The sequence below is a fragment of the Amphiura filiformis genome, chromosome 13 (genome assembly GCF_039555335.1).
Source record: "Amphiura filiformis chromosome 13, Afil_fr2py, whole genome shotgun sequence".
NCBI lineage: Eukaryota > Metazoa > Echinodermata > Ophiuroidea > Amphilepidida > Amphiuridae > Amphiura > Amphiura filiformis.
The window spans coordinates 51,055,175-51,065,644 of record NC_092640.1 but is presented as its reverse complement, the minus strand read 5'-3'; the positions used below and the strand labels follow the sequence as shown (position 1 = coordinate 51,065,644).

The window sequence follows — 10,470 nt, the reverse complement described above, 5'->3', positions numbered from 1 at the left end:
GCTTAACGTGCACAGTTTACCTATGCACGATGCTGGAACCTAGGATTGATTGCAGATATCAGAACCGGGGATGGTTCCCCTTTTCTTTTCAAATAGGTCTGACACTTAACGTACACATGGTTTGAGACCAACGGCTGTACGTGACTTCCGAACCACGAGGCGTGGCACATGTAACACTACCTATATCTACACGTGCTAAGCAGTGTATATGGGGGTGAGAAGAAAAAAGTCTGGGGTGAGAAGAAACAATTATAGGATTTCCGACCCTTTACTAGGAACATTTTGGGAGAGGAAGAAAATTCTCACCAAGGCAAGCCCAAGGCTCGAACCCTCTCCGATCGTAATCGTCCAGCCGACAGCGCAACGTCTTAACCGCTCGGCCACCTCGCCCTCTGATTGCAAGATTTGAGTTTAACGTGTTGATGGGTTTCTTATAGCCATCTACCTGCTATACTAACGGGGTTAACAGGTCAAACAGCTTCCATATATCAGGCCCTTCCTTGATCTAAATAATAGTGACGGACCTGTCTGTAACAGAAAGTAGGCAATCGGACTAAGCCGTCTTTAATTAAAATCAAATACACCTGTTTGACAAAAGAAAATTCTAATTTCGCTACTTTTTGTTTGCTTCTTGTGTGATGCAGCTGCAGTGACAGTCAATTTCAAAAAAATTACATTGGCGTGTCAAATATCTGAATTGCTATTTTGAACTCATTTAAATCCTCCCGGAATAAGACATTCAATTGCCACTCACGGTGAGAATTAACTTTTTTTCTAGGGTGTACATTTTGATTAATATTCTTTTCAAGAATTTGTATTTTGCGACTTAAGAAATATTGAGAAATAATAATTTGATAGTTAGTTAATAAAAAGTTAGTTATCTAGATAGTTAGTTAGTTACCTCCGAAGGACGGGTAACTCTTACGACTCATGTTAACCTAGATATACTGGGCCATATTTTGTAACACGGACTACGAAGAAGGGGATTCTTGCACCCCCCCCCCTAATTTTCAATTATAAACGCCACATACCGCTACATTTGGTAGTAAAGTATAGCTGTGGGTCTCTTCTATCTAGTGATATCACAATAAGTACAAACATTCCCCACATAATGTCGCTATGACGTCATAATGTGAGGGCGCCCCTGCAAATTTGGGAAATTCTGGCTATGTACAAAAGTGTAGGCAAAATTGATCATCGGCTATAAATTCTACAAAAATGCGATTTTCAGTACCACCTTAATGCTGTCGTTGAATTGATGATGATGATGCATGATGTTCTCGCACGTGATGTTCAAAACAACATGCTGGTGTCACTAATGATTATCATTTTTACACTCCTGGGTATTGAAATTGCAATCATATTATCACACATAAATCCATGACTATAAATGTAAAAACCACCTAATGTAAAACACACTCACTAAAATGGCCACTTTATTTTGACAAAAAAGAACATTAATGTCATTTTGTGTTCAGTTCGTACCAACTCATTACTATACTCGGTCCGGGACTCGATATGAATATAGGCCACTTGGAATGAACTGCGAGAAGAATCAAGAAAGTCTTCTTCGCTGATTTCGCTGAATAGACTTACAATAGATGCGATATCTGCAATAATACTTTACACTCATTGAATAGGTCTCCTCTATGGAATAATGGGTGTCACACTGCCCCATTACTGTAGTTTCATATGTCAGTACATTGGGTATATAATGCCTCTGTCACACTCACATAGACGACATAGACGAACTGGGTCAACGTACATCCCGGGCGTACATCGCCGTATACGCAAATATTTTATTCGGTGAAATCACCTCTCCGGCAGAAGATTTGGAGTCGGTGCCTCACAGGAACGTACGTGCAACGAAAATGACCGTTTTCGTCCGATTTCCGTTCGTTTCTCTATGCGTTGTGACAGGTATCGCGATAATAATCATGCAAGCGTCAACCCTCCCATGTTCGCCAGTAATGCATCCATCGTTAGCACCAGCGACTCTCCCACAGACCTGTAGCATAATGATAAACGAAAGAATAAGGTACAAACTAAGGAAATATTCAGGACAATACGAACACACGTAATATTGGACCACTACCGAACATGTGTATTCGGCACACTCCATTTCAAGTTTTGTGCATTCAACGAACACACCCCTGCGTAGGACCAGCTGTTTAATGATCCCAGCGAATGTGTAAAAGCATTAAAATAAATTGCTAAAAGTTCAGGATAATTTCAGGATTAAAACAAAAAACAAGTAAAACAGCACCGTTAACAAAGTTGAAACCTATTCAGAGTCATGTAACTAATGTGTTATTCCAGAAAATAAGTGCACACCCTATAGAGGAGTAACTTTCAATAAAAAAGAAGTCTTGATTTCTAGGTTTGCTTTCTGAAAACGACTGGAATTCCAGTTGCCAATGTCACTTGAAAAAGCTTGGAAATGTAATTAGATGAATGAAAAATCACGGAAATATCCAAAATGATCTCTCAAATTGAGGATTTCCGGTTTTTAACTATTTTTCTGCTGGGTTTTTTATACAATTGGACACTTCAAAAGTCTGGATTTCCGACAATCACCATAGACAAAAAGTCCTGAAATCCGAACTCCTTTACAGGGGGTGTGCATCTTTTTTCGGAAATAGCCCAATGTTTTTACTTTTAAAGCCATATTATAACATTTGCTGAGGAGAACGCCCTCAAAAACATTTTTAATTCAGGTTTTTACACGATTGTAATGGACTTTAGTAAACAAAGATTCTCTGCAAAAATCAAGACTTTAGGTGCCGTAGTTTTGTCAAAATCCGAGATTTTGAATAAACCGCCGGAACCGTCGTTTTATTATTACGATATAAATATTAGTCGAACGCGTATGCGATGTCAACACACCCCTGCGTACACGGCGTGCGGGGCACAAACACGCCCACACACACGCCAGAGGATCGTACCATATTACAAATGCCGGAGTAATATGCATGGGCGCTAGTAGTAAATTCCCATTTTCTTTGCTTTACCTCACTTTTTTGGTTCAAAATTAAAAGGGGACATATCTGACAGTAAATGCTAATGTTTTATTGAAAATGAATACTAATTTATTTTTTAAAGAAATGTTACAATATGGCTTTAATGGTGAATTTCAATATCAAATGAATGTGATTCCCTTGCTAATTATCTTTAAGTTCAAGTCTAGTTCAAACGTTAACATTATAAATGATGCACGATTCACGGCTTTAATCATTATCAACATTAATAAATCACAGCTTTAGAGGTGAAGTTAAAAAGTACGCCGAATGACCCAGTTATCGTTTGGTACCTGTAAACAACACTATAAAAATGTTTGTTGAAAAACGTATGATTCTAAAAATACTATTAAATATTACTTTTTCCACGAATGACTGTAATATACAAGAATGATTGGGTAATGTAAAGCTAGCTAATAAGTAGGTTTTACCGTTTTGGCCTAAATATTTAGCGAATAACTATAGCTGAAACATTGGATCCGCCGCGGCTCTTAATTTAAATGACCTTGTGTGCTCGGCCGTATAATTCAGTATGCACGTAGAATAGAAATACAATGAATAAGTTTAAAAAGTTGTGAGCAATTTGTGGTTTTGCTCCATTTCTCTTCAGTAACTAGGGTATATTCAGTCCAGCTATCCAGGAAGTAACTTTCATTCAACGGAGGATATTGGTCATAGGTGTCTTGCCGAAAGCATGTTTTCTGTCTTCGTATGACTAAATGAGTTATTACCCTCCTCCCCCATGTCCACACGGATGGCTTTTGGAGTAAACACTTGGTGGGATCCGCCATGTGAACTGTCTTGAGGATTACAATCTCGTAGTTCGTCCCCAAATCTATCCCCAAGAAATTTAGGGGATTCTCGGATGGTCCTTGAGTGCTACTGTCGTGTGAACAAGCCATCTGGAGTGCTGCGCTTAACCTATAACCTTGATTGTATTTAATATGGTTCAATTCGGCGCGCTACTAGATAGGTCACCGTGAGCTTAATTCCAAAGCTGATGTCATCAGGCATAGCAAAACTCGAGGATTTTATACTTGTATGAAGTCATGTGGAAAAAGCAGATCCTTGAGAATTCTATAGCCGTCTGAACACGCTTCCTTCAGCTATTACGTTGGTAAAATAGCACAGATTTGTTAAGAGGTGTGTAGCGTATCTAAAATGACCGATTGTATAGTTATTGATCCTTTATAACACAACTCTAAAAATTAGGTGGATCTTCTTATGTTATTATTTGAATGTGACAGTTTGTGAGTATAACAATCATCCACACGAAATCACAAACCAATTTAAAAGTTTGAACACGTGGTTTCGGAGTCTACATGATATTCCGGATTCACCTTTTCGGTAAATCCCATAACCCTTTGCGAGTACACCTGAGAACTCGTCATTTTACGTCACGCCGACTTGCAATGCGCAGTAACGATGTTCGATAAACGATGTGCGCATTGGCGCACAGCGGCGTGACGCAGAATGACGAGTTCTTAGGTGTACTCGCAAAGGCTTATGGGATTTACCGAAAAGGTCAATTGTGACATGACTTACAAGATTCGATCAGTTATTCATCTTTTTATTTTATTTTTCATTAACCCTAAAAGAATGGGGTTTGTACCCCCCCCCCCCCCACCCTTGCGCTGCGAGCTAAACCCTGTAACCCTTACCGTAACCCTACCTTTAATCCTAACTCTAACCCTAAACCCTAAACCGTGAACATATTATAACCCTAACCCTAATCCTAGCCCCTAACACTCGGACTATACGGTTAGGATTGCGGCCCATTATGGTGGCAGAAAGAAATTGCGGAACACTCATACACACATCAAAGGATCGTTAATGGTTGTAAATTCCAATTCTCTTTTCTTTACCTCACTTGTTCAGCTCAAACTTAACCGTGGACATATCTGACAGTAAAAGCTAACATTTTATGAAAAAGAAATACTAATCTATTTTTTATGGAAATGTTACAACATGGCTTTAAATAATTCTATATACATACCAAGCATTTCCAAAGAGTCTCTTTGTTTTCAAATTGCTGTATATATGTCGGTAAATATAAGGGCAATTCATTTATTACATACAGCATGGAAGAGACACTGATCATAAAACATGCATGAGTTGATTAATGCACACACTGAACGACCTGGTATTTGTAACATTTTTATCCGAATGTTAGGAATCTGAGTGACCCAGTTTTCTTCACTGTAAGTTGATATACACGAGGGTAGTCTCGACGCCGCTATGAATCCATATAAATGCGAACTCAAAATCCACAATATACAAGCAAGGCTAGACGCTGCTATGAATCCATATAGTGGGCGCACACCACTAAATAAACTCCCATTGAAATACGTGTAAATATACATGAAAGTAAGTTTGTTTTTCTACCCCATGTAAAACCATTTTTCATATTTTGGTAGCACCAATGTCTTAAATAAAGATTAAAATTTAATTTAAAATGGGTTTTATGACACAAGTTGAGACTAACTTTTAAGCTACGGGGACCTGAACAGCGCCACCCTTATTTTCAGCTTGCACGAATGCCTCCTTACCATGTCCGTACGCGGATTAGTTTTGGGAGCCAAACTTTTGACCAGATCAAGATGCATCATTTTGTGATATTCTGAACATTTACCAATTGCATATCTTTTAATTTAATTATAATAAACAATCATGGCTACTCATCTTGCTCCCAAGGGACACCCACTTGTTTGCACTACCGACCTATGTTTACCGGGACTATCAAGGGTTACACCAAATGCGGAAGGATTTAGTGGTGTGCTGCCTAGTACGAACTCAAAATCCACAATATAGGATACAAATCCTAGTATAGTTTTATTTTCAAAATGCTCCTGTTGATGATAAAGATCGGGGGATCAGGAACAAGAGTATGAATACTACGCAGAAAAAAGTATACGTATACTTAAAATAAAAACAGTATTTTAAAGACCCTAATCTTAAACTACCAGCTAGAGTAGACTGTTTCTAGACATTATACCCCTCCGTAGTTTGAGTGTTTTTAACGTAGGTCCATTCTCTAGATCTTTCAAAATCTTTCATTTGACACTTCAACTTTCTGCGATCTTTAATTGTAGGGCTATGTTTTTCTTGTTTTGCGTGATGTGCGCTAATTAAGTATGCAAATTAGGTAATTAATATGCATAACATTTTTGATCATCCATTACTTACCCCCAGTCATAGATTCCTCCACTTTTATATAACATTATACATTAATACTGAATTAAAACTGGATTAAAAAAGCATCGTTTGAAATCCGATAGCGCCATGTCTTCAGTGGAATGGATCAATCCACAAAATTCAGCTACATTGACTTTCCATAACGTGAAATTACTGAATGAATGAAAGTACTTTAAGGTATCGCTGACCACTTCATTTGTTAAATCAAGGGAACATACATGGACAAGTAATCAAAGCATGTGCCAGTGGAACCAGGCAGTGGAGTCTCCTTAAAGTAAATACATGACAGACACTAGTCTACTGTAGTAGACCATTTTAATTTATCATCCCTCTAATCCCTCTGACCATGGAAAATCCACCATTCCTGTTCTGATCCAACAAATGTTTTATCTGGGCAGGGCAGTCACTGGGGGTGTGTATTGCATGGAATGGTATGAATTGTTTAAAAAAGGAATGCAGAGCAGTCTAGACAGACACTGGATTTAAATTTATAATTTAAACAAAGTCGTGCGTGGTCTTTATGGAAATGTATTACAGGAAAATATTTAAAGGAAACACTTAATGTTTCAAAAGTATTGTGGTTCTTGGATAATTGAGTGTATCAACCAATCATGATCAACATCATTATCATCCTCAACATTAACATAGTCGTTGTCGTTATCATTATCATCAACATCGTCGTCGTCGTCATGATCGTTATAAATCAAGAAATTGAATTTTTAACATCATAGATCAAAATGAATTTCATGAGAGAAAGTGATATCTGGCCCATCAAAACAAGACTTTTTCTTAAAATATTAGGCACTGCAGCATACTATTCAGCTTTCAAACAAACACCATTATTATATAGGTCTAGAATTAGAGCTTGGTATAGTTTAACAAATAACTTCATAATATATAGTTAAATAACAAAAGCTCCGGGTGGTGGTTAATTGTTGTAAAAACAATGCCAAATCGTGACTTGGGGGAAGGGTTATTTTACACCAACAACATGACTAAAGAGGTCAAAGGTTATCGTTAGTCACGACTGTGATCTATCATTGCTTCTCTGCTCCCAAAACATTAATCTGACTATTAATGTATGCCATGTTTCTGTCACAAATGTTGCACTTTTTCCTTATCATAATTACATTCAATTTGAAATATTATAACCTCATTACGTTTGGGTTTTGGAAAGAACCTTCTGTTAAATCATGCATGACTCAATTACAAATCTCTAAATCCCTTTCTTCTTATCTATTGATATTTTGAATAGTGTTTATCTTTCCCTAATAGATTATGAACAATCAGCTCGGACAGTTCGCACTAGGCCCTACATCTCACAGGACAATAAAGCTAGCGCCCTGATCGATTCTTCCTGCATATCAATATGCTTCATTTACATTACATTACAGAGATCGCACACTAATCCCAACCATAACAAACCATGTAAACAATGATCACCTATATTACAGGTGATATTACAGGTCTATATATTACAGGTTTAGATTAGTAAACTATGATCTATTTGCAAGTATTATTTTGATTGAGCAGGAAAGATGTGATACTATTTTTTTATAGTAGGCCTAGTCTAGTTGTCGGCGTCAGGTATACATAAAATGATTTTTTTTTTATGATGATGACATGGACGTACTGATCATTATGCATGATGCAAACTCAAAGGTGTTGTGCGTTTGGCAATTTGGGAGGGGGTGGGGGTTCAAAATGACCCCATAGGATTATAAAATCAAAATTTCGAATTGCTCAAATACCTCTTTCAAATATATCAAATTATTTACATAAATAAACAAAACAAATAAATAAATAAATAAATAAATAAATAAATAAATAAATAAATAAATAAATAAATAAATAAATAAATAAATAAATAAATAAATAAATAAATAAATAAACGAAAAAAATTGAACAAATTTTAGCGTAGCATTAAAATCATAAATATAACCATTGCTGGCAGGAGGACTCGAACCAACGATATTTATATCAGCAGTCTGATGCTCTACCATTGAGCTATGAAAGCATAGTGATGCGGATCGAGTTTTTAGCTTATACAGTGTTTGTCTGTGATAATGCCGCCTCGTGAAAGAAATAAATATAAAATCTCAATTTTTAATTTAAATTTATTTGATAATTTTCTAACCTATATTTTCTTTAGAGCAGGGACAAATATTTCCCTTTTATCCAATTTGACCGCTATAAGAATCTACTTCTTTTATTACTGATTTAATTCCGCAATTTGTTTCATTAAGCAATATCAAAGATTAATGTCACACATCTCACAACAGATTTTTAGTTGGCTTAGTGGTTTTGCACAGTGCTGTTTAACCGGGAGGTACCGAGATCGATTCCCACCTCTGCCTGCAAATTTTTTTAAAGACTGGGAAATATTAACCTGACATTCGCCGCTGACATTCGTACTGCAGAAGCGGAGTTATAACTTGTTAAACTTTGCTCCTTCCGTAAAAGGGTACATTATTTTAGCACTACATTATTTCTTCTTTTTTTTCACATTGCTGGTATTAAATATCAAATAGTCATAATTGGCGGTCACTTCAAATCATCCCCAACTGAACGAGGCACAGTGTCATCGGCCCGATATCTTCATGGCAGAAAATGCCATGGTAGGTTGAATCCACAGCCACGGATGGCCATTGTATTCCCACCTGTTGAATAGTTTTTAAATGCATAGTGGGCTGAAGGACATCCGACTAAGGCTAATGACATTAGCCTGTGACTGACCTCTGTACGGTCAGCGAGCATACATTCGCCATTGTCATATGCTTATAGACTGTCTCTACGACAGTCTCCTACACAGCCAGTTTGTGTCAGTCGGTCCGACACTCGTCGATCCTGTATGTTCGTGATAGCCACATATAGTCTGGCCTGAGACTACCTCCACGAGGTTCTACGCTGCGCTATTTAAAATCTTGAATTTTGGTTACTTTTTCAGCTCAAGACGCAAGCTACACTCTCAAAGCGCAAACTAACGACTATCATATCTGTTCAACACGTATTTACAAGTGTATGAGACCACATCTAGTTTCTTAAGAAAAAATCATTTACGGGAGATATTCATCATTTTCCAACCCGGTATCCGAAGATTTTCGTCTGATATCAAAATCGTGCATAGCAATTCATGTGTATCGATCCCGTGTATTTATTTTAATATCTCTGCTGCATCAAATAATTATTAGCCAGGCGATGTCGGTGTGCGAGGTACAGGAATGTCCTCTCATTGTTAATTGTTGGTTAACCCACCACTTGAGAATAAAGGACTATGGATAGGTGCAACAGGATTACCTACGGGATTATCTCAAGGATATAATTATGTTCTCCCTCCTTTTCTTACATCTTCTCTGATATGTGCTAGTGTCAATGGTTATTGTTAAAAGGCAATAAAGTGTGTAATTACAATATTTCCTCTGAATAGGAAAGACTCTCTACATCGAGTTATGTATGCTGGTGGTTCGCAATACTGTTATTTAAGAGAAGGTATCTTCCAAATCCAAATCGAAATGTGATATTATGTTGGTGATCTTCCGTAACGATTTGCAAACTATTACCAAGTTTGTGTCAAATAAATTGTTTTGCATTTATATCTTCTCCAACATAAATTTCATATTAGGTCCCATTAAAAATAACAATAGGCAATGTGTTGTAAAACAGCTGCGGGAAATTAGTATTTGGAGTCACAGTTATTTTTAATCGAAGAATCTTGAATGGTGTGATTTTTAACGCAAATACACGTACCCCATTTGCACCCACCCCACCAAACCAACAACCCCATCCTAACATACCCCGGTATAAACATGTACTCAATGGCTCTGATTAGATACATGTACTTCGTGTTGGCAACTGATGCATGATTCATCGTATAAGTGATGAGATTTACTACCATAGCAATAGATCGCCATGCCTGCAGGCAAATTGCACTCATCACCTCTGTATGTATGCAATAATAGATTGAATACAATACCGCTCTTTTCAAATATACTTATCATACAGGTGCGAGTGCATGGTCAGCATTTCGTTGACATTTTACTCAATTGTCATTTGTATCATGACTTGCCATGTAACCTTTACTTTTTTGGTTAAAATTGGACAAAAATCACTCAATTATAGGCATATAAAACACAAATATGCATGTGACATCTATTCTCCACAGCAAATATAAAGCTTCTTTACCTTCAGAGTTATAGGTATTTTGATATCGACATTTTTGGTAAGAATTGTAAAATGACACAAAAATGTATTTTTCGAC

At 37.0% G+C, this 10,470-nt stretch overlaps 1 protein-coding gene across 2 annotated transcripts in view; it reads left to right on the top strand.

The window, feature by feature from the left end:
* Nucleotides 1-10,470, top strand: part of LOC140168494 (urotensin-2 receptor-like) — a 224,817-nt gene that overhangs the window by 170,763 nt on the left and 43,584 nt on the right. The window lies entirely within an intron of this gene.